Source organism: Ambystoma mexicanum, chromosome 1p (genome assembly GCF_040938575.1).
Source record: "Ambystoma mexicanum isolate Mex_15411 chromosome 1p, UKY_AmexF1_1, whole genome shotgun sequence".
Classification (NCBI taxonomy): domain Eukaryota; kingdom Metazoa; phylum Chordata; class Amphibia; order Caudata; family Ambystomatidae; genus Ambystoma; species Ambystoma mexicanum.
Window position 1 is genome coordinate 513,595,133 of NC_090921.1, and position 26,611 is coordinate 513,621,743.

Genomic DNA, 26,611 nt, shown 5'->3' on the forward strand with positions numbered 1-26,611 from the left:
AGCTTTTTAACGAATACCTGGCAACTCTCGCCCACTGCATTGCCACTTTCTGCTCAAATTTCCAGTGCTACGCTCACGACATTCAACTCATTTTCAGGCTGCCCTCTGCCACCTCCTCTCCCTCTCTCATCTGTGACTGCCTGCCATTCAAGATTGGTGTGCCGCCAATGATCTTTGTCTGAATGCCAGCAAGACGAAGATCCTCCTCATCAGCACACCTTCACCATCCGTTCCGCTCACTCTCTGGCCGGCCTCCCTTGGCCCTCCTCCTTCCCCCACCTGCGAGGCTAAGAACCTCGGGGTCATCTTTGACTCCATCCTTTCCTTCTCCGCCCACATCTCTGAGGTCTCTAAAAAGTCAAATGTCCTACTGCGCCTCCTCAGAGGTACTCTGCCTTTCCTCTCCTTCCCCAGAAGCTCATGGTATCCCAAGCTCTGGTTCTCTCTAGCTTGGACTATTGTAACAGCCTCTTTCTAAATCTACCTGCCTCTACTCTCCGTCCTCTGCAACTAATCCAGAACAGGACTGCGACACTTCTCCTTGGCCTCAAGCCCTGTGATTGTATCTCTCCAGCTCCGAAATCTCTCCATCGGCTCCCAGTGGATGCAAGGATTCATTTCAAAACCCTCTGCATTGTCCACAAGGGTTTCTCGAGACTGGGTCCAAAATACCTTCAGCTATCCCTCCGCAAATACCTCCCCTCTCGATCTCTTCGCTCCTCTACCTCCAACTCCCTCAGGGTCAGTCATTTTTCAAAGAAACAAGCTGGGGGCAGATCTCTGTCTTCAGCTGGGGCCTCCCTCTGGAACTGCCTCCCTGCCACTCTAAAACTTGAGGAGAACCATCTCCGGTTCCGGAAGCACCTCAAGACCTTCCTCTTTTCTTCTGCCTTCGCTCCCCCTCTCCCCTGCTGATCTGTTCTCTCTTGGCACTGTGCACCTGGCCACCCTCTGTCCTCCGGGCCCAGGTACCTGCTCACCCTGCCACCCTCCCGCACTGCCTCCGGGCCACCCCTTGCACTGGGGTCTGTATCTGTACCCATGCAGCCCCCCTTTTTCTTCCTGCACTTATCAGACCTACCCTGGCTGCTGCCTTAAACCTAGCACTTGCAAATTGCTGGCTGCACTACCACTGTTTGTTGCCTTTATTATTTATTTATTGTTATTTATCTGTTTCTCCTCTGCTTCGCACTTTCCACTCCCCCCCATCCATGCACTTTTCCCCTCCCCCTCTCCCATGCACTTGCACATTCTCAATGTCACTGGGCCTAGTAAGATCGCTGTTTTGTTCTCCCCTGTTCCCCTCCCTTGCCTTGTCGCGCTCTGAAACACTTGTGTATGAGCGCAATAGAAATAAAATATCAATATCAATGTCCTCCGGGTGGCACTAGACATTGGTAAGCGGGACCACATTTCAGAGGCTAGGAAGGCTGCTCACTGGCTCCCAGTCAAGGACAGAATCAACTTTAAGATCTTGTCCATCACCCGCCGTTGTCTCTCGAACAACAGCCCGCAATACCTGGCTGACAAAATAAAGAAGCGTTCCTCAACTAGGCCCATAAGATCACTCTACAAACACTGTCTCTTTACACCGAGGTTAACTCTACAAGATCGGGGAGGTCAGCTTCCCAATCTGGGCACCTGCACTCTGGAACAAACTCCCATCCCACCTGTGCGATGAACCATCCTACAACATCTTCAGAAAGCACCTCAAGATGCACCTCTTCAACTGACACTGTCCCTCCCCTGCCACCCCTGCCCCTCCCTCCTCACCCATATCATCTTCCTCACTTTATAACTAGCGCCTAGATGCCCATGGGCTTTGTGCGCAGTGAATACATGTACAAATAAATAAATAAACAAGGATGTGCGATTTACATGTCAATAAATGATGCCTCTCACATTTTGTATCACTCGCCCTTTGTTTCTGCTCCCATATGACACATGTGTAATTCTGAGTGTTTTTCAAATGGTTGTGTTGTGTTTTTGCAAGCAGTGCCCCCTTTCTATGTCTATTATGATAACTTTTGTTATAGCAGTGATATTCCAAGTCTATTGCGAACGGTATGCCTTGGCATGCACACGCGCTGTAAACGAAAATGTGTCTGATATATATATATATATCTTCCCTGTCCTTGTGAAATTGTGTAGATGGCTCCCTGATACACAGCATACTCAAGCTCTAGAACGTGCTTAGCCGAAGTGATTGCTACCTGGAAACCAACCTATCAAGAAAGGCTTTTATGTCTGCCTTCTGTATTGGTCCAGCACAGCAAATCCTTTATAATTCGATTTACAGTTTTATTGGCAAAAATAAGTGACCCATTCGGCCCCCCTCAAGAATAAAGATTTGGATGTACTTTAGTGGAGGCCTGGGACAGACCTGATTTTGCCAGCGGAGGTACTGTACTTGTCGACAACATTGTTAACATGAGTTCAACCACCAAGCCTCCCCCCAGCCCCCCACCACTCCTTTACCTCTTTGTCTCAGCAAGTGGACTTTGCGGATTTAACTTTTTTCTTCCCACATCACCAAAAGGCCTAAACTAACAGCACATCTCCACTCCCTCAATGGTGTGGAGCTAGACTTAAAGCATGCTACCCATTTGCAACATGTCGCCTGTGCGCATGGTGGCTTATAATGATGTACCTGGCCATATTAAAAGTTATGCAAGCCTCTACAGGCTTTATAGTTCCATCATTGCTTGTGACGTGCTTTGGACGCTCGCCTGCAAAAAAGGGACCAGCCATGGGAACTGGGTTCAAATCTCACCTCATCCAAAGCCTTTTTTGGAATTATCTTTGGTTTTTTTTATTTTATTTATTGCATTTTTTCCCCAAAGATAAACACTGCAAAAATATAGATGGCAACATGGGGTCAAAGGGACAGCAGTTGGCCTCAATGGTTGGTAGCCGAGAGGAGCTGCTGTCTCCTGTGCAACAACGTTGGCTAAAGGGAGGTAGTCCGTCCATGGATCCCACTGAAAACCAATGCAATTTCTTTCCCTCTTTTGCACCAAGGGAAGCTGGGAGCATGGTGGGTTCGGGAACTGACTGACCCATTCTCTGCTTTTAGCTGTGGGAGAGATTTGTTCTGTACAACCTTTGTCCTGTGGAATGTTTTTGACAGCATAGTCAATGGAGAGGGATCATGGATGTTGAACCCCAAACAATCTGGATCACCACTGGTTGCAAGTACCTGCCCACATTTCACTTGCTAGCAAACGAAGGTGGTTTTTTTTGGTCCACATGTTACCTAAAGGTACCCTAATTTTTAGTAGGGGTGTACCGAATTTCGGCTTCGAGTAAGTATTCGGACGAATTCCGGCTGAAAAAAAGCTATTTGCCTCCGGCTGAATAGTTTCTTGCTATTCGGCTCTTGCTGAATACATTGACATTCCCATTTGAATACAATGCAACATGAACTCAGAAAGGCAAATATAGACTTCAGTTTGCAAAACTGAATAGAATTAAGCCAGAAAAATTGCTATCACACAGCTGAAAAATATCTCATATTGTAATTGTTACAGATTCTTAGACAAAAAGGTGCTCATCTTTTATATTTAGCCTGCAACAATACAGGAACATCTTTTCTTTTGGTGAATGTTTATATGCAATGTGCACTTTTTTTCAGTTGGAAAAAACATCAGTTTGAAAAAACAAACTGAAAGAAATGTGCATAGATATTTTCAATTCCTGTCATGTCACTTCCCATTCGTATGTCATAGTCCCTCCTTTTCTTTTTTTAAGGACTTGAGTCCTGAGTTTAACATTATTTGATATTTTATCAGGAATTATAAGTTGCACATGTTTGTGTATTGGCAAGAAAGATTGGCTAGGATAAGTGAGAAGTGAGCAGCATTTGTTTGAGTGGGGTGAATAGTTGCGAGATGGAGTTCACGTATTTCAGATTTCCTCTTGACTTGTGTTCTACATGAGCTCACATGAACCATTTAATACATTGCTGTGTGAGCTGCAAAGAAGTTTCGAAACTCGACGGCATCGACTTTTCAACTGGATAGAGAATGCAATGCATCTGATTCACAAAGGCAGTCCTTTTGCTTTTTTTTGTGAAGCCTCCTAGCTTAACTAGCAATGAATGTGCAACAATCTTCTGTACATTTGGTCCCTTCATTTTGGTTAAATCTGCTTTATTTCTGGCTTTTATACTTTAAATAAAGATGCTACATTAATTACAATGAAGAGAAATAAAAGTATAGAATGCATTTAAAATGGTGCTTTTTTTTAATAAGTGTGTTTTTTGAAGTTTGGAACATGATTTATTAAATAAAGCAACTATTCGGCTCATATTCGGCTTCGGCCGAATAGTTGAAAAACTATTCGGTATTCGGCCGAATACTAAATATGCTATTTGGTACAGCCCTAAATTTTAGTAATGTAAAGTGATGCACCCTTCTTTGATTACCCGCTGGTCTGCAGTCCCTCGGGTATCTAAGGTCAAAAACCGGCACATGCAGAGCAGTTTGCTTTTTCCTTATTCACAGGTATTATATCCAGTGGATTACATTAATAAATGCATGAGTCTGCATGCATTGGGGGGAACTTGTGTGGGGATGATGCGATTTACCAGAGGAGTCATTGAAGGTTTGAGGACTGTTGTGTGTTAGCCCAAGGTGGATGAAAGAGTGACTTAATCACCTGCGGTAGGTGGTGGGGGTTGACACTGGCACGTGGGTATGCAAAGGTTTCCCATGTTAGTTATCGGAGCATCTGTCTTTGGAGCATCTGCAAGAATACCTTTATCTTGTACTTAAGGTACTGTGTTATCGCCATGAATCTTGCTTGGGTAAAGGACCAAATCATTTCACCTCATCACAAATTTGGCAGTAAATCAGTTGTAAATCTGGCAATGTTAGCATCAAAATCGTTTACTGTTACCGCCACTCAGTGCCGTGGGTGTACCAGGGGATTACGGGTACTGAGACTGTGGTTTTAGTCCCCATTTTCGGAGTCTAAAGCCCTCCTTGGGGATTCTTGGGAAATGTACTGCAAGTGGTATATCTGTGTTGAAATCCGAGGAAAGCGGTGGATTCATCTTCTGCATTTTGCTAGAGGTGAATCCTCCACTTTACCTCCAGTGGTGGTAATTTTATTAACCCCAAAAAGTAAAAAACTTTTCACCACTTTATTACTGCACCACCAGATTTGCAATGAGGCTCATTGGTCTCAAATTTACTAGTGGGGATTGCTTGTTATCGAAACCTTCAAAGTTACGTTTTGTATACCAGTCTCGGAAGGATAGCTCAGGGGCAACATGCTCGCCTTGGAAGCAAAACGGAGAACCACAGGTTCGATCCACGGGTCCGTGCTTATAAACCTCTGGGTATTAAGCGCTTTATAAATAACCAATCATATCACTCTGTTCAAAGGTGATCAGCTGTATGAATAGTATGTGAACCATCTCCCACAGTGAATGTTTGCAGATGCAGACAATGACCTGCTCAACCTCCCGGGTAATGGCTGGCAATGCGTAGTCTAAACAAGCATTGGCAATGCCAATAGTTTTGGCGTTTACTGTTATTTGCATTTTTCATTTATAGGTACCAGGGTGCAAGGAGGAGAGTGCAAAGTTTCAAAGGAGGATGCAATAAGGGGCGTGCAATGTCTGGTTTCTACTTCCACATACAATCTTACAAACACACGCACACACATGTGGCCATATTATAAACATGATGCATTTTAAGTCGTGCATTCATCCCAATTACCCTGCACAAAACGATGCACCAATTGCCATCTAGGGGGAAGAAAGATGATGTACATTTTTTATGGCTGCAGCTGGTGCACAGACATTTGTGCGCATGAGCAGATGCTTCGGAGATTGGCCCAGCCCTTGCTCAACTATCCCAGGCCTCCATTCTCCCATACATTTTGAGTGATGCCATTTTATAGCCATGAAAACTGAAACATTGCCTGCTCCCTTCAGAGGCTGCCAGCCTAGATCCCTCTGGTAAAGGATGGTACTAGTATTAAACTCTCGGGTACCCAGTTTGCTCTACAACACAAACAGGTGTTAAATGCTGCTCCCTGAGGATAAATGCGAACACAGATCAGGTTTGGACTGGGACAAGAAATAGACCCAGGCACCCAAAAAAAAGGTGGCCCACCCCACGCCTCAAAAAGGTGGCCCACCCCTCACCTCAAAAAAAGTGCCCACTCCTTGTCTCAAAAAAGTGGCCCTCAAACCATCATCCGTGAATCGCGTCAATTCACGACCTTACCGAAAATTCTACTTATGGAGGGTTCATGTGTCTGTTACATTACAACACAACTCATAAAATAACATAACTTTGCATACAGCTCAGAGGCGCAGGCGTGGCATGAACCAACCACCCCCATCGCGGTTTTAGGACCTGCTGCAAGTCAATGCTTATATGGGGCTCCGCAACCCTGGCAGGGAAATAGGGTTAGGGTGACGATGGTTGGATAGGAAGGGGAAGTAGGGAAACCGGAATGAGGAATTAGAACTTGGTCCTCTATTCCTGAATATTGATGCCTCCAAGGATGCCTTGCCTAAAGACATCCAAGCAGCTAAATGTGTGTATCTGTTGTTATAAACCAACTAAATGCGTTTGCTGTCAAAGCATCCACCTTAACACTAACTGCAGTGATTTGCATCTTAACCTAGATCTTATGATTGGGTGTGTTTTAACAATTCACTCAAAGCAAATTATAATAAATAAAAATGAGATCCTGTACAAAATAATCTGACAAAATTAAAACAAACACTTGATTATTACCCAAGTGGGAATCTGTGAATGTATACATACACCAGTGCTGCATCAAGTAGATATTTTTCCAGAACAAGCCATCACTTTTATTTTTAGAATAACCCTCAAGCAGGTTTCCGACTGCTGCAAACAAAGCCTCACACCACAAACACTGTCAGATAGCAACATCTAACTTTGACCTGCCAGTGTGGTTTCTAAGCAGTCTGCTGAGAGTTAATGGCATAATTGAAGCTGTAAAATGTGCTCATGGTATAAAACAATATTTTAACTAGGTGTGACTTCAGCCACTTGGTTTCTGTCTGTCTTTGCACTGAAGTCCTGATAAAAACAAGCATGACAAAGCAAACAGTTGTGGCTTGCGTGTAGGTGTTCAATAGATATTTTCCTCATGCTGCTCATTACACAATTTCCCAGCCACAATTCGCTGAAGATCGGTGGTTAGCGAGGTGAAGACCCATTGCAGTACAGCTTAACCTTTGTTGCATGCCTGGAGTGCGCGGGAGCGTTATCCAGCGCCAGTCTGAAGAAGCACCCTTTGAACTTACCTTCTGAGTCCTAACATGGAGGTGAGGTGGTGATTTACGTCTCTCCAGACAGCTCGCGGGAAGAAGCATCCCTTCTCGGCTCTATTATATGGCAAAAGTGTTGGGCGAAGTGGTGGCAAGCAGGGGCTGCTGGCAGAGGGAGGTGAATGAGACGCAGGGCTCATAGGGCGGCGCCTTCACTGCGTAAGCTAGGGGCCTTCACTGCGTAAGCTTGACATCTGCCGCACAGCAGTGGGAGGCGCAGGTGCTGGCTTTGGGCTACAACATCAAAGGTGCTCCCAGCCAAGCGAGGAACTGAAGCAATTTGCAAGTTGCAACTTGCAAATGCGGGCGGCCCGGGACTCATATTACAATTCACTGGGAGCAGGCTGAAAGAGCGAGAAAATATTGAGGCTTAGTACCACAAAGGAAATACACCGGTCACAGGCTAGAAAGACTCACAAATCTTTTATTACTGTACAGTTTACAAAGCAAGACCGATAGCTATCTGGCTCTCAACACCCCGCAATGTGTACCAGCCCGACAAAGAGAGGTGAGAGAGTGCTGGACGTCTAAACGTTCGTACTTTTATACAATTTCGAGCAATATTGTCCAGCCTCTCTTCACGTTAATAATTCTTGGTCTAGAGTTTGTGCCTAGTTCACATACAGATCATACAATATTATACAAGGGATTACATGAGTTTGCATTTCATAGAGATACAATGGCGATGTATGTTCTCGGATCCCACGGTAAGCCTTATTCTATATTCCTACACAATGTAGTTCGGCCTGTGTCTACGCTCGAGGTTTGTTCTTCATTGTTCCCAATGTGTATTCACGGATGAGTCTTGTGAGCGCAGACAATACTTAGACAACAGTTCACATGGAGCGCAAGGTCTCTTTACCTACTCTAAACAGTCGGCTCTCGGACAGTCTAAACATTAACAGGACTCAAAGGTCAGGAAGCCTAGTTGCAGGTTGAAAACATAGTCCACCATTTTAGAACAAAGAAACAAACAAGTAGAAATCTAAATGGTGGAGGAATCTTAAAATGGTGGCGAAGTCAACTCAAAATCGGAACTTTGCAACGTGGTTTTCCTCGTAGAGCGGCTAGGCTTAGGCCAATATAAATACAAAAGGAGGCAATATACATTTACCGTTTAACAAACCCTCCTTTTGGCCTAAGCCAAGAGCTTTACTAAAAATAGTCACTTTTCTCGCAAATCTAAGTTTTAATGTCCATACATCCTGAATTACATTCATCAGATATATCAATCGCCATTAGCTCTTCGACAGTAATAGCTTTCATCACAAATACATCAGTCATATTTTCAGGTGTGTGCATTTTCGGTCCTAATGTTACTAGAGTTTTACCGCAACATCCCCCTAACATTAAACATACGGCAGGAAGACATTGTATGCAACAACATCAGAACAACAGACTGCCAAGGATTACCATTAAGAGTGAAAGAAGCTTCCGTCCCCTAGACCGTAAAGAGTCCCAGAACCAACTACTAAGATCCCAGTTTCCCTCTGGAACGTGCACTTCTGAGCTTAGGACATGCAGATTTTGTATTGCCTTAAATATGGTCGTGGAGGAATCAGGAACGAAAATGCAACAAGTAGACCCCACCAATTTGCATACTCCATCACGCTCAGCCAGGATGACGTCTAACACCATCCAAATCTGAAGGCCCACTAATCCAATTGCTTTTTGTTCTAGAGTCATATTGTAGAGTATGTCAGTGGTCCGGTTGATGGTTCTCTCCAATACATTGCTAGTCTCCTAATATCCTCGGAATTCATAATATGTGCCCAAAATGGTACAAAAGATTTTGCTACATCAGCCAGGACTTGAGAAGATGTATCACCGTTCTCGTCCCACCTTGGACGAGCCCTAGAGATCTCAGTGGTACTAGCTACATATACCCCTGGTAATCGGATACCCAAATAACAAGTTCTCTGCCAATCCCTAGGTAACCACGGATAAGCTTCATTACCGCAAACGAAGTAGACAGGCTCACCTACATACAAAGGTCTGTCCTCGCTGGTCTAGTTTGCAACACTAGTACAACCCTTAAAATCGGCCATTGACTGAGTACCATTCCTTTTTATGCAGAAAGAGACAGAGATGAGGCTATGACTGATAGTATAAGGAGGTGGCGTGGCATCCCGGTTGCATACAGGTGCCATGTTTAAAGAAATCAGAGATTGGAAAGGTCGAGATAGTCTATCGGAAGGCCTAATAGAAGCAACATTGAGCTTGCTCCTATTTGCAAAAAGTGAGCATCCCAGAGGCGTCAGGACTCGCCTTTCAAATTCATTCACATTAGTCCTGTTAAAGTTCCCTGAGATGCTAGCATTCCAACGACCAAAGAATAGTGCCCATCGGGAAGCATAACATGCAGTAGTTAAAGGCAAAGGATGAATATACGAACTCAACCCTTTTTCCCCATGCTGTGGCAAATGTGAACAGATCCAACAGTTCGTCCTATTCAAAATCGCATGAGTTGCATTCATTATTAGCAGAAGTGTGTTGTTATGATAGCTTTGTCTGTGTTGAGAGTCCCTAGGCGATAGAGTGTGCAAGTGTACGAAAGGTGTAGACATAGTGGGAACATTCTCAGTAGGCAAAAATGTTTCAAGTGGACCTACTCCTTCTATATACCAAAACCCAAAAGCAATCAATACTGTGAGACTGGTTAACACAATTACGAGAAAACAATACGTCCTCACGGACCATGTATTTGATTGTCCAATGTCTTTGTTGGCCACATAATTACTTGCTTGTTCCGCACGAGTAGGGATAACAAAAGGCATTGTTCCTCAAAACTCTTTCTTTTCAACGAAAACTCTGTAGTCCGTTTGCTGGTGATCTCCTGATCATGTGGTTTCTTGATTGAAGATAGTCTTTCACAGTCCCCAGCCACTTGTTTGTACTTCAGCGCAAAAAGTGGCAAAGGACACGTTCAAACAGTCATTTCCTGTGGGCACAGCCATGCTGTGTAGTAAGTCTAGCGCCGTCGACGCAGATTGTACCTTGTGACTCCTGGTACTGTGTGATCTGCGAACAGTGTGTCGTTGCTTCCTGGTGAAAGTGATGAAATGGCAACAGAATCATGCAAGGGTGCAAAAGGATCTGCAGAAGAATTCAGAGACAAAACAGCAGTCTCCCCATGCCCCGCTGGCTCAGGAAGTGTCTCCGAAACACCCTTATTGCTGTTCAAGACTGATCGATCGTTGGGAACAGCGCAAGTAGGTTTCTTCTTATCTTCTCCGTCGTGTGGGAAAGCAAAAGATATTCTCTAGACATGTGTAGCGTGGATCCAATGTCGTTTCCCAGCTATTCGTACGGCAGTCTGTGTGGCCAATAGAACCTGGAAAGGTCCTCTCCAACGCGGTGCGAGACTGGATGCTCTTTCAAATGACTCTGTGAGCACCCAGTCGCCGGGTCGAATTCTGTGACCTGGACCCTCATATTTAACTGGGAGGGCTTCTCGCACCTGTTGATAAATCAAATACAGATTTTGAGTTAACCGATCACAGTATTCAGAAAGAAGTTGTTCTTCATCCTTTAAATACTTGGGTTTAGGAAGATTCCAAATGTTAGCTTGCCTCTCCATTACAATCTCATAAGGGGAGAGTCCAGTTCTAGTCTGTGGGGTTGTTCGCATAGATAACAGTGCTATAGTTAAGGCGTCCGGCCATTTCAGATTACTGCCGGCGCAGACCTTAGCTATTTTATTTTTCAAAATACCACTGTGATGCTCTACAAGTCCAGCACTTTGAGTATGTCTAGCCGAATGAAACCGTTTATCGATCTGTAATCCCGCGCATACTTGCAGAATAACAGCAGCGATAAAATGTGGACCATTATTCGACCAGATGACCCTCGGCAGACCAAACCTAGGAAAATATTCCTTAAGCATGGTTTTTGTCGTTGTCATTGCTGTAGCATCTTTCACAGGGAAGGCTTCAGCCCATTTACTAAAAGTACAAATGACTACCAATACATATTTGAAGTTATTTCAACGCTCCATTTCGATGAAGTCAAAGTGAATTACTTCAAAAGGCACAGAGGGTGGGCCAAAACTACCCCTCGGTGTCGACGTACCTTTCCCCACATTATGCTGTAGACAAACCATAGAACTCTGGACAAAACGCTCAGCAGCTTTCGGAATGTTAACATTTTCCCAGACCTGTTCTAACATTTTGCAGATCTTTCTAGCACATATATGAGTGGGACCATGAGCCATTGCAACCATTGCAGTAACGTATGCATTTGGCAACATCAATTTTACCTTTCAAAGTATCCACCCAACACCCTTCTTCATCCAATCTTGCAAAGCCCTCACCCCATTGTTTAGTTTCTTCTAGAGTGGCATCTGTTTGAATATTTCTTATGGAATCAATCCCTTCATCTATAGTACAAAGGTTTGTGGCTTCCCTTGTAGTATACATATCTGAATAAAGGTCAGTTGCAGTCTGTTTGGCATTCTGGTCAGCAAAAGCGTTTCCTTTTCCTACATCATCTACGATTTTCTGATGTGCCGCACACTTCATAATTGCTAGATGAGTGGGAAGCGCAAGCGCTGAGAGTAGCTGAACTATCAAGGTGCCATATTGGATTTTCATACCACGTGAGGTCAGGAAACCTTGTTCTGCCCCTAATCTACCAAAGTTGTGAACCACCCCAAAAGCATATTGGCTGTCAGTAAATATATTCACTCTAAGCTCTTCAGGAAAGTTCACAAGCTCTAGTCAGTGCAATGATCTCTGCGGCCTGCGCGGAGTTATGTGAAATTCTCTTAGTTTCCACGATTGTGCTTAATGTAGTGATGGCATAAGCAGCAGTGGATGTACCATCTGGAAGTTTGAAGCATGAGCCATCACAAAACAGCTCCCCTTGTGGATCATTCGGAGGTGTATCTTTCAAATCGATCCTGCCTTTAGTTTCTTGTTCAGTGGTATAAAGGCAGTCATGTGACATTTCGTCACTACAAGCAATATCTTGCGGGAGAGGTAATAGTTCAGCTGGATTTAATACACAACATCTTTTAATTTGAATATGTGGTGCAAACAAGATCAACTCATATCTTGTTAATCGTGCGGAAGTAAGGTGTCGTGTTTGTGTTATTTTTAATAGAACATCTACAGAGTGAGGTACCAACAAGGTTAAAGCATGGCCTAGGACCATACCCTCGCTCTGTTTTACAGACGCAGCAGCAGCAGCGACAGCTCTCAGACATCTCGGCAAAGCGCATGCAACAGGATCGAGGGCGGAGGAAAAGTAACCGCACAGTATATTCTTCCCCCCGTGTTCCTGTGTTAACATAGCCAAAGCACATCCATCACGTTCATGCACATACAACTCGAAGGCCTTTTCATAATTTGATGTGCCCAAAACTGGTGCTGAACACAGTGCAGTCTTGAGCAGATCAAAAGCTTTCTGGTGTTCCAAGTTCCACAGTAGTGGCAAATAATAAACAAATAATAAACAAACAAAGAAATGCCCTTCTTTGTCGAAAGTTTGGGATCCACTGTCTACAGTAATAAGCCATTTCTATCAAGGCTCTAACTTCCTTCTGTGTATTTGGGACAGACATGCCAGAAATGATTTTAATTCGTTCAGGTGTCAATCTTCTTCCCTCCTTTGACAGGAGATAGCCTAAATAGGCGACCTCCTGTCAACAATATTGAAACTTTTTCAGTGAAGCTTTATGTCCATGTTTTGCTAGATGAATAAGCAATAACACATTGCCTTCCTTACAAGTACATCTGAGTCTGCAGCTAAAAGAAGATCATCGACATTTTGCAGCAATGTACAAGTAGTAGGCAACTCAAGTGTATCGAGCTGCTCTTTCAAAGCCCTTGTAACGCTTGCCTTAGACTCTGCGGGGACACCACTAAATGCTGATAACTTTCTTCTCTGGGTGCGTTGTATTCAACTATCTCTTTTATCGCTACTCTTCTTCTTGAACCGTTTGTCTAGTGCGAGAACCAGGGACAACTATTAGAAAACCTTTTCCTATAACTGGATATAACTATTGATTCCCACTGTTCTTTATTATTACCTTAGGTTCTTATTTGGTGAGCTCTCCATCCTGCAACTGGTAGGGGCGCTTGTTCTGAAGACTGAGGGAACGGGAGGCTAGTGATATCACTGAATGGAAGTCGCTGACTAGAATGCTGACAGGGGTCTGAGAGAAACACGGAAACAGCCAGAAGGACTCACACTATTAATTCTCCTGAACTGCTGTGTGGACCATGAATTAATTCAATTAATATTAGTGACACACAACTGCGGGGGAATGCTAAATAATGTTTCAAAATTTCTTCACAGAAAAATGCGCGCCTAATGTGCAGCAGGAAAATAATTCTGCACCTAAACTAGTCATGAAAAAACATGTGCACATGGTGCTGAAAGAACACTAGCCAGTGACGCGTAACTAATTCCTAGAATACGTGTGCCTGCTGAGGAGAAAAACAAAACATGTCACGTGGTGCTGAATGAACACTAGCCTGTGAAGCGTAACTAAATACTAGAATACGCGTGCCTGCTGGGGAGAGCGAATTTACTGAGAAACTCAACGACTTGTCATAAATTAACCATAATGGCACAATTCAAGGAGAAGCGCATAAGATTCACTGGTGCACCACAAACATTCCAAAACTAACTCAAAACCTAGGTTACCTTGAAATTCAGTGATTGAATAGCAAGAAAACTGAATCTTGAACAACTCCCAATAAGGGAAACAATACTTGCAGTGACTGTGTAACCCTCCGTACTCCGGTTTCGACTGAATTTGACTAACTTGCTCTCTGTGAAAACTCGAACAGGAGAATACCCAGAAAAACAATGACATGGGCAGGAAAAAGGGCGAACAAGGGTGAGAAAGGAAATACGGGCAAAAGAAGGGAAAAATACTGAGGGAACGCTGTAGGAATTCCGAACCGCAGTAAGCATCTCTGAAGAAAAATCAGACGCGAAGTGCGGAACGAAAAAGGAAAGGGGCTTAAATACCCAGTGAGGTGTGAGTGATTGCAACTAGACTGCAAATTCTATTTCGAGGAATTTCGTTGGCAGCCATGTTGAAATCTAATAAGTGTTCTACAAGTAACTACCACAGACTATTTCAACATTAACCCACGAATACCCTGCTGCACTGGAACCAAAGAAAATCTCTGAAGGGAAACCCAGTGATCATGACAGCCCTACTATAAATGCTCAGACTCTCCGTGTACACTTGCGGCGCACGGGTGAATGTAAACGAGCGTCCCCCTAGGGTGAACGCGAACAGATATCTACTATCCTTATGTATAGGAATACTAAACAAGGAATTCCTAAGATCCACAACACTAAAATGAGTAGCAGACGCTGGAATCATCGTCAATATCATCGCTACATCAAGTACAATTGGAAATTGTGGAGCAACATTCTTATTGAAAGCGTGTAAATCGATAATGAAACGGAAAGGAATTGCATTATCCCCTTTCTTATACACCGGTAAAATTGGACTATTGCACAAACTTCCTGCAATTTCTTCAATTACCCCATGATGTACAAAATCAGAAACTATACACTTCAAAGCTTGCTCACCATCAACTGAAATCTTATACTGTGGAATTTGTGGCAACTTAACTCCTGGTTTCAAGACAATTTTAACAGGCTCAATTTGTAAAATACCAACATCATTATCATCAATTGCCCACACACATCCAGGAACTTCACTAAATTCCGGTGGCAAAGGCCTAGTCAGGAACTGTGAGGCAAAGAATTGTTGTGGTGAAATCATCAAACGCACTCCATCCGAAGAACAATGAATCACCGCATTTAATTCCTTCAACAGATTCAACCACAACAAATGTTCTCCACAGTTCATTGTCAAATTAAATGGACAGTGATCCGTAAATGGACCCAGTGAGATTGGTACAGCAAAGAAACTGGACTAACCACTGGCGTGCCAGAGAACCCTACAGAAACGTTAGTCTGCCCTGACAGTGGAATGTCTGGAACCAGTGAATGATCTATGGAACACTTCTGTGCTCCTGTCTCTATCAAAAATAGATGTTTCCAATTTCCCACCATCATTTCAACGTAGGGACCTGTCTGATTAACAGGAATAGGCATTGGTTCCAGACCCTGGAACCAACACCTATTCCCGGGCTATATTCGGGCTATCCTAATGGAACAATATATCATCAAAGGGAAGATCCTCAGAAAGATAGGCACTAGAAGGTTTATCGAAAATATTTCTGCTATCTACATTAGGTTGTTGATTGTCTTGTGAAAAAGATTGGGAATTTTGAGCAAACTGGCTTCTACCAAGATCCCCTACCCCAGGGCTGCCTCTGGGTCATCATCCCATGACACCGTATGTGTTATTCGACCTCTGCTGGAGGATCGGGCATTGTGCTCGCCAATGATCCTCTTGTCTGCAATAGGCACATTGGTCTGCGTGTACAGGGCCTAACGGCACATTACCTTGTGGAGTATACTGACCCCGATACTGTGTACTACCCCCTCTATGTCCTCTATTTGTTGCAGCAATACCTTAGTTTTCAGATCTCCTTTCTTCTTTTCAATCCTTTCTTTCTCATTATTGACTCTATTCTCGTAATACTGAACCATATGCAACACTTCAGACTGTGATTTAGCTTGCCAAGCAGTCTCGGAAGTCATCATTTGTGACTGGATGTCAGGCAACAATCCACGCACAAATGTATCCACAAATAATCTTTTTCCGGACTTGGTGCTTAAATCCTGTCTGCTAAAATCTGAGAATACTTGTTCAAACCGATCAAAGAATTCGGTAGCACCTTCAGATTTTCCTTGGGTACAAGCAGTGAGTTTGTCCAAAACAATCCTTTTCTCTGGAATTAAGGTTTTCAATTTCGTCACTATTCAATCAGGCAAAGTCAGTATCATCTGCAATGGTCTTTCACCAGCTTTCCTTTCGCTATCTTGCCTAACTAAGCTATCCCATGTGTCACCCAACCCTGCTGCATCATCTACAGTTCTAATCTGTTTCCATAAATCAGCAGGTGGGAGCACAGGCAACAACAAATCTATATCACCCAAATTGAAAACTGACGACTGTAGGGCAGATTCTATTTCTTTGTTAAACCCTGTCGGATTTTTCCTAATATCTGGAACAGACTCTCTAATAGTATTCTCCTCCTGTCTTGAGAACGGGACGTTAACCAACTGTTATCACATAATGTTCTTCAATAGAAATGGCTGCTGCACCCGTTGCGGCATTAGCTGGAATCTCAACCTTTGGAACAAATGTCGGAGGAACCTCTCTCATAAGCAACTCTGAAACAGGCAACTCTGATCGCTTATTAAGCAACAGAGCTAAATCGAGCGCTGGAGCGGTGGAAGTAGTGTCAGAAGAAAAAGCTCTCTTATAGATATTCAATAATTCTGCGGGACAACAAATCTTTCTTTTTATACATTCATCCTGTAGGTATTCTACCATTACCTCTATCACTTTCTTCTGCATTTCTGGAATATACTGACTATACGTGTCATATACTTCTACGGGAGATATCGACATGTCTGAAATCCATGTAAGTGTATCTTTCATGCAAATTCACGTTTCTTCACTCATCGATTTGCAAAGAGGAAGGAACCATTTCTGTACATAAAAAGTATCAAATCATCACCATCTATTTCATCATTCTGTAACCTTTCTAACTCCTTTCTAAACTCAAATACCCTCTCGACGTGCTCATATACTTTCTCTGCAGTATCTCTTGAATAAGCCAAAACATTAAAATCCCTCAACACTTGTGGGATATCGACATCCTTCAATCTGTTCCACATTATAGTTAAGTGTATTCCCATTCCTTTGATAAAGACATTTTGCTCAGGAAGACTTTCTAAATTAGAGAGTGTAGCTAAGACATCAGATTGCATACCTTTCTCTATGCATTGTCTAGCCCATGCATTCAAGTCTCTCTTTCTCTCTTTAGAAACTGTATTACGAGTTACAATTGTTGATTCACCACTTGCTCCTTTATCAACTAAAAGTGGAGCAGAACCACTTGGAAAAGAAAGTGTAGATAAATCCTGTACAGCAGGCAGTGAAGACACTATTACTGGTGCCAAAGACAAGTCTACTGGAACCACAACAGCTGGCAAAGGTGGAGGTATAGGTGGAGGAACAACAATAGGAACTGGAGCAATAGCTGGCGGCGGAGGAACAATAGGAGGAGTAATAGGAATAGCAGGAATTACTACGGAAGGAGGAATGGTAGAAGGAAGAGGTAAGGCAACAGGAATAGGTACATAAGGTGGTGGTGCAGTGGCACCAGGCCTACGTTAATTTAGGAGTTTATCCATTAGTTCATCTGATACATGGAAATCTTTAGACAGATATATTTTCTGCATGCCAAGTTGAAAAGCCCTATCCATGTTTTTTTCAGACTCTTGACTGTTTCTGTTGATCATATAATAATGCCTTTTTGGCTTTCGACATATGTCGTGTGTGTCTCTCTTTATTCATAAGCTGCTGTATAGCTTCTTTTTTCCAATTTTGTATTACATCGAATGCTGAAGGTCTAGCTTTTTTCTTTAACAATATAGATTCTAAATACTCTATATAGGAAATCTCAAAGCTACCATTGATTGGCCACTGAAGTTCGGAAGCATGTCTAGTTTGTCTGTGCCAAATATCATTAAATACTATGCTACCAATGCCGTACGTACGGTACATAGTACATGCTGGTGACCCCTCCTGTGGTGCCGGACGGCCAAATTCCAAAGATTGTCTGTCTCTGCGTAATAACACCCTGAAACAGGCAGACAATTTCCCAGGCATGTCAGATTACTAGTGTTACCTGGCAATAATTGTGCTCGCGAGAACAATACTCCAAATCAAATATCAGGATACTTCGGAATAGGGGCATGACTCACCTGATTCAAAGGACTAAGGGAGGTCAGTTCGGATTACTAAAGACAACAAAGGACCCTCGTGGTTGGTGATTTCGGCAAAACTGCCCGCCTCGATATATGGACCTTCGTCAAGATGCTGTCTCGGACCGCAAGCTCACTGTTCAGGGATCGGGTCTTGCAGTATTGTTGAGGTGTTGCGTCTCATCCAAGAACGGGCCCTCTTTCTCACCGTCCGATCCCGGTCCGATAGCCGCGTCAACTCTTCAACGAGGTGGCATCAATCTTGACGGTCCCTATTCAGGCGCCATCTGAAAGAATGAGAAAATATCGAGGCTTAGTACCACAAAGGAAATACACCAGTCACGTGCTAGAAAGATTCACAGATCTTTTATTACTGTACAGTTTACAAAGCAACACAGATAGCTATCTGGCTCCCAACACCCCGCAATGTGTATCAGACTGACACAGAGAGGTGAGAGAGTGCTGGACGTCTAAATGTTCATACTTTTATACAATTTCAAGCAATATTGTCCAGCCTCTCTCACGTTAATAATTCTTGGTCTAGAGTTTGTGCCTAGTTCACATACAGATCACACAATATTATACAAGGGATTACATGAGTTTGCATTTCCATAGAGATACAATGGCGATGTATGTTCTCAGATCCCGCAGTAAGCCTTATTCTATATTCCTACACAATGTAGTTTGGCCTGTCTCTACACTCAAGGTTTGTTCTTCATTGTCCCCAATGTGTATTCACGGATGAGTCTTGTGAGCGCAGACAATACTTAGACAACAGTTCACATGGAGTGCAAGGTCTCTTTACCTAGTCTAAACAGTCGGCTCTCGGACAGTCTAATCATTAACAGGACTCAAAGGTCAGGAAGCCTAGTTGCAGATTGAAAACATAGTCCACCATTTTAGAACGAAGAAACAAACAAGTAGAAATCAAAATGGCGGATGAATCTTAAAATGGTGGCAAAGTCAACTCAAAATCGGATCTTTGCAACGCGGTTTTCCTCGTAGAGCGGCTAGGCTTAGGCCAATATAAATACAAAAGTAGGCACTATACATTTACCGTTTAACAAGGCCGGCTTAGGAAACGCCAACCCCGCCCAGCCTGGCGTGCTCCCAGTATTTTGTAAAAAAGTAACACTTGTGTCTAAGTTCACCTGGCAGCTGGCGCCATGGTGTCTCTGCAGAACCGGCTCTCTGCAGAGCAATGCATATAACACTCCCGCCCAGGAGTGCTTCAGAAACCGGCCCCTCGCCACCTCCTAAGTGATTTCGGCCCAGCCACGGGCTGATGGGCCTAGGGCCCAGTCTGACGCTGACACCGATCCATTTAGAAGACATCGAAGGGCGGGCTGGTCCATATCTCTTTTTGGAGAGAAGAGGGGTGAAGAGAGGCAAGGTCCAGTGGTGATGAAAGTGACTCCCACAGATCTACAGGTTATCCCGTCCACGAGTATACACTTTTTCTCTGAAGATGCTTTTTGAGTGTCTTTTGCTCTTTGCAGCTGCAATAAATGCTTCCCGGCTCCCTCCACCCATTGGTCCCTCCCCGGGCAATGGGAGCCTGGCTCTGCTGGCAGGCAGTCCTCCCGAGGCTGCAGACAGAGTAGGCCTTCATTTTAGTGAGTGGGGCACTGGGGGCTCGCAGGCGGTCTATATTTATGTGAGGGAGCATGCCATAAAACAGGATGCATCTTCATTCTCAGTAGCGTGTGCTTGGGTGTCCCCCAAGTTGTGGGCCAAGATCCGATAAAACCAGCACTGTTCACATCATGAAATATATTTATTTTATTTATGTATTTATATCGCGCCGAGCAGCCCACATGCATATAGTAATTGAGCTCTGAATGAAAATGGAATTCTTGATTTATTCTTTTATCTACAGCTTTTCGGCTTATACTTTGGTACATAGTCGACCACAGGATGCAGCGGCATGGTTCAGCTGGAAATGTGCATCAACGTTGTGTCACGCACTTGACAATATGTGTGATCCTCGGCAAACAGTTCTACCGCAAAGTCCCGGCATTCCCATTCTGTTAAAATTGGGAACCCTTAGAAAACAGCTAAAGGCAACAAGCAAAGGTCAGACCTCAATGCTTTAAGTGGGCCGGGGCCTGCCGGGGCCAGGCCCTGGCAGTCTCCTAAAAGTGGGATTGAGCCAGGGCCCTGCCGAGGCCACCTAGTCCCACCACAACATTGGCGGGATGCATTATCCCGTTGCAGCCGTAGCCGCAAAAAGAGATGCGGCCGCATTAGGTCAGGCAAGCTGACAGAAATGTCAGCCAGCCACAGCGTCGCTGTAGCTGGCTGGCACTTCCCTCAGTCACTGTAACTGCCTCTGGTGACCCCTTGCGTGAGGGGTCACCGGAGGAAGTTACTGTACCTTTGTTGCCCCAGGTCGCCGTGGCATCTTAACCCTTGGTAAACCTGGGGAATCCTTGACATATTTCGAGGTTAATAAAAGATGGCTTGAAAAGTGCACAATTCAAGCCATCTTTTATAAAGCTTTTCAGACAAAGACGCCTCAGGCTTTGTCTGTCGGAAAACTTTATAAAAGATGGCTTGAATTGTGCACTTTTCAAGCCATCTTTTATAAACATAGAAATGTTTAACAAAGATGGCTTGGAAAGTACACAAACCATATGGTACACACACAAATATATAAATGCTATATATTTGTGTGCGTACCTTACTATGGTTTATGTACTTTTCTAGCCATCTTGAAGCACACAAACCATAGTAAGGCACGCAAACAAATATATAAATGTAAGCATTTATATTTTTATGTGCGTACATTACTACAATATGTGCGTACCATATTACTATGGTTTGTGTAGTATGCAACATCTGGACCGTTATTATCCGCACAGACCGCAGTACGCACAAGAGCAGCATGGCAGGCAGTACTTGGTTAGTCAGCACATGGAGATGGAGGAGATCATTACCACAACCCCCAGCAGGCCGAGTAACCTCGCGCCATTAAAAGGAAATCAAGGCGTCTAATATTTAGTAGGATAATTACAGAGACCCTCCCAATGCTTAGGATTTTCAGCTCCAAACACGCGCTTACCTCGAGTTACAGCTCCTGCTTACCTGTCTGCACACGTAGCTCCCTCCAAATCTGCTGCAGGCTCATCCGCTATTGGTACCTTGTCTGGAAGTTTCCTGCAGCACAAAAGGCAAGGGAGAATTAGCATTAACGTCCCGAAGAATCTTACTGCACTTCAAGTCGCGTCCCTTGCACTCCAAAGAATAACAAGTCTCTCTGCGCCTGAGCGCCCCCCACCTTGCAGAAGTCCCTGTAATAAGAAAGGACCAGAAAGAATGACCCTGCACCGCCATAAAACATCTTAGGTAATTAGCAAGTCTGACTGAGCAGTTGCGAGTGCATGTTCTCCTCAAATACAGCGCGCCCGCCTCCTTCTCGAAAAGACAGCAAAATAAAACCGTCTTGAGGAACTCATTAAAGCACGTGGAATGGCGGAAGCACACGAAAAAAAAGTGCAGCTGGTGCTTTGAAGGTTTTCATCACCAAGCATTGGCAAGTTGTCATGCCAAAGCCTTACACTGTTCCCAAATCCCCGTCTCCTTTTTGCTTTACACAGTACCAATGTTTTGGTGATATTTTTGTTGGTTTATACCACCAAAACACCAAAAAGGAAAAGGGCACCAATACTCTTCCTCCTTGCAACCATGGGGTGTAGGAGAGGGATCTGTGCTTTCCACTGGTTGAAGTATATATGTGTGGTTGGGGTTGGCACTGCTCTACCTTTATTTTTAAGTTAGACCTGTGCTATTCTTCAATTTTAAAAAGAAGTTGGAGCTTGCTGCCTTTCAGGTTGCCATGATGAGCAATGGTGGTGTCGGCACTTTTAAGTAGACATTTGCACATACACGGCCCACCTAGCTCAGCCTCATTCCAAGTTTGGTAGCATTCTGGCAGTAAATCTGCTGGAATACCCCCAAACGGTATTACCGTTACCACTGCTTGGTCGGATGGGTTGCAAGTGGTGGTAGGTGGTGTTAGTCCCCATTAATTGGAGTCCATAGGTCTGTTGCATTACCTCCGATATTTCCTTAACCACCCAATTCGCAATGAGGCCCACGTGCCTTTCATTGCACGAGTTTGGATCGCAGACTGCCCATGCACGCTGAGGAAGAGTAGAGAGCAGGTTGCCAAGCAACAGGGATGCAGCAGGTATGTTATAGAGACAGCACAACACACACGTTCATCCGGCCCTAGAACAATTACATTTTAAGAGCCGCGGGTAAGGCACACAAAGCTCAGCTCACAAAGGCTGCCACTGCGAGAGGGACACGTGCTCTAAACGAGCAATATCTAGGCATCACTGAGTAGAAGGTACTCCCGTACCCTACAAACCATAAAAACAGCAGTACTCCGTTCAAATAGAATAATTGCATGCACACAATAATTCTATCATACCATTTTTGTGAACGTATCAAACCAAATTGCATACAAATGCTTTTTAAAAAGCAGAACCCTACCTGTATGTGTTTAGCAAATGTTTCGGCCTATTTGCATTTTACAGCAAATAGATGCTATTCCACGATGGTCAAACCTTATTTTTTGAGACACACTTTCAATTCTGCAAATTCCACCCCACAGCTGTTCTTCATGGGAAAAGATATGTGAAATCATTTCTATCGGGTGGGTCGTGTCTGCTAACCATCAAAAAAGCCTACTTACCATGTTTCATTTTCTAGTGTTACTAGAGGAACTTTTTCCAAGAGGCAGAATTCTCAGAATGATCACATCTGGTACTTGTGCTCGAAGTCCACCCAGTCCTCAATCAGAGTCTTATCTGAATCCACCCTACCCTTATTGTGGGTACTATCACCCATGGTCATTAATCTATATCACCACATGGATCCACAACATATCACTCAACCCTTTTAGTGATTAGTGTAACTTTGCACAGGCTGCTTCTATCTCCATTGCATAACCATTTTTTGGTGGTGCACAGGGTATTCCTCCTTGATGCAATCAGCAATAATGGATCCTATGGCATCATATCTCAGTATGTGTATTGAAGAGGAGCCGGTGGATGCATTTTCTCTAACTCCCGCCACCTCACTGCCGTCATACTGGAACAGCAGGAGAAGGGCCCTTTGTGGGTCTCTATGTGTTATGCCTATACCTCATCGAGTGTATGAGAGATGATATGCACTCAGACAAGTGTGGAAGGATGCTGTATGGAAGGATGTCAGCACACACCATATGACATCATGGAGCGCTGAGTGAAATCTGACGAGGGCAGAGTGATGTCAAGGAGAAGATATACTAAGCCATTCCGAAATTATGTGAACATACTTAAGAGTGTCCAGGTTATTTGCTCCGAGATCTTTTTTGGCAATTCCATCTAGCACAAGAGACCCTGCAAGGTGCTAGAGCATAGTATTTTTCACAGGTGCTTTTCATAAGTGCAATAGCAGTCCAGCAGTCTGCAGTTCGGCGGTGAGGGGTGACATGAATGGTGAACCATCCCGCCTGTGAGGTATGCCAGCGGGCATCCTGTTTATATCAATAACTTGATTATATACTTTCCGATGGCTGGTGACCGGCGTGATGACAGGCAAAAGCAAAATAAAAATGGGCCAATACAATTTCCGAAATAAAATCTGTGACTACTAAGTGTGCTAACGCTGAGGTCCAAGCAATGGTAGAAGTGTACCGAAAAAAGTAGGGAAACTGTGGTCTCGGGAGGGAAGGCGGTAGGCGGAAGCATAGTACAACATGTGACAAGGAGTTGTGGCCGGGCATTGCAATAGTCCAAGTGACTAGTAGCTAAGGCTCCTATTGCAAATTTACACTTGCACAAGGACATGAATGGACAAATCCTCTGTATAGAATGGTGAATATGGTCGTAAAAAGTAGAGGAATGCTAAACAGAAAAAAATAAAAGTAGTGGAACACGTTCCCAACCGTTTCTGCTCACTTCAATCACTGGGTCCAAGTGGTTTCTGCTCACAGTAATGCAGCTGCAACGTAGGTTCAAGAGTTACCTCCCCCTCATTGTGCGGATAAAACCATACAGCAAGTAAACAGGAAAGTAACGGCATATTTCCAACCTGGTGCACTTCCCAAAGAAAACAAACCGACACTTGAAAGAGCCATTACCATCACCGAGCAGAGAACACTTCTAATTTTATTGACATCGATAATCATTTGTTGCTCAATTTGTGTTATTCCCTCCAAACTGAAAAAAACAGCATAGGTTGCAAAGGGAAAATAAGTAGCAACTGGCGATGCATGTGCTTTATCTGCCGAGCAAGTACTATCTGCAAAGCCGGCTTTGAACAAAAGTTTGACTGCGACATTGGTGTTATTTGCCAAAAGTGAAGCGTCTCAGGCCACTCAAGTGGAAAATGTAAGCACCTTTGAATTAAAGTTTGCCCCAAAAATTCTATTGAAATTGTGCGGCAGGACATATGAAGAGGTTAGGCATCATGGCAAGATACTACAACACATTGATACTCAGATTACTCAGAGCTTCCAGCCTAGGGAAGTTCAACCTACTATACTCAGTACAAATGTTGACCATGACAATCCAGAATGCGACCCTATGGTGGTACCCTCTTTGGAACTTGAGGCAACTGTAGGGTAGATTATCAACCTTGTGGCAATAGAGGAAGGGGAGAATTCCTCTGAGATATACTTAACAAGAACACAGAGGCAAAGATCACGGTACAAAACATTGCAAAATCCAAAAGAGGTCAACCAGGGTGAAGACCGATATTGGTTGAACCCGATGTGGGCACTAGCCCCTTAATTATGCAGGGCTCCAAGAAGGCTGGAAAAAAAGACAATAGAAGAAAAAAAGAGAACTGCCAAAAGCGCTGGCACGCTAACAAGTTAGATATTAAAGGATCAAGATGCACAATTGAACGAGCTCACACCAGAAACCTCAGAACCATGATCTGAGTTGGACACTATCCAAGTGATCAGAGTTGACAAATGTTCGACTCCTGACAATCCAGCCATAATATCGTCAGCTGGTAAGAAGGTAACTTTTGATGTTTTAATAAGGACCCCTGTGATGTGAGCCTTAATTAATTGACAACATCTAAAACACCGATTGTGATGAGTCTACTCCACTAGGGAAGAGATGAACTGATTAATAGATAAGCCTTTTCGAATTTGTTACAACGTATTCCACGTTTGAGGTTATTAAAATCAGGTGACTTTCAGTACATCAAACTTCTTGAAGGACTAAGTAAGAATGTCTCACAAATACACTGCTGCTCTACGGAAAAAGCAAGGACGATAAGAGCATATGAGGCCAATTTCTGAAAATTAGGTTTGACCTGGGTAATGAGAATACTGTCCCTGCAAAACGGGAGTTGTGTGCCAACTTGAGAACGCTGGAAGATCTGAGAATAACAACTTAGCATGGTGAGCACTGTATCAAGAAATCTGGCTCCCTCAGACATTGTCACAAGTTTCTCCCCTTCTCACCTGTTTCTCTTTACTTGCGACCTTCTTGGAAGTGGCTTCTTTCTTTCGTACTGTCCAAGACTTGTATAGGCCTGGGCGCGGATCTTCGGATTCCAGCGTGAGTTCTCCCGCTGTCCTTCGCCGGGTAGCGTTCAGTATCCAGGACGTGGAGCCAGGAGGGCGATAGAGTTCCGGGCTTGGAGCAAACCGAAGCGCCGTAGGACCGAGCATAGGATTAATCCAGGAATAAGCCACGGATAAGAGGTAAGGAAGGAAACGAACGGGGGTCCGGGAATAGGAAGAAGGGAAAAAGGGAATCAAAAGAGCACGGAAGCGGACTCTGACAACACATGTCTAACTACTCCAAGCAGTAGCGTTGAGACGCGCAGAGCCGCGGGGCGTGGCTGTTTTCTAGGAAGTCGAACGTAATGCGCAAGGGCTGGTGTGCAGCGTTTCAGAACTGTCGGCCATGTTGGAAGGATCACAGAGTTCATACCACGGTGCATCACGGACCATGAAGTCCAGAATGGATGAATTCGGCGGTTCATGACAGACATGATGTGCATGAATGGAACTGACTCTCTGGTTTCCTACCAACAAACCCCAAAGTTGCCCCATGAACTGGTTACATCTTGTCCTGGAACACTGGAAGGATACACCCATCTTATGGACATGACTGGCTCCCTCAATCTGTTGAGGAAAAGTCATACTTTTATGTTTCAAGAATACTGTCTGACTTCCTATGTCTCGCTTGATGGTTTTCAGACATTTCAAGATCTGGCCATCAGAGGGACTATGGGTCACCCATATGGTGGCCTGTTTACGCGGCTAAAGAATACTATGAAAGCTAGAATGGTGCCTATTCAGTAGTTTTAAGAAAAATGTTCTTGCAATAAAAAAAAGTTCAGAACCCAAAGCCTCCTATCAGAGGTTGCTTTTATTGAATGTATATGGTCCCTGGGTGG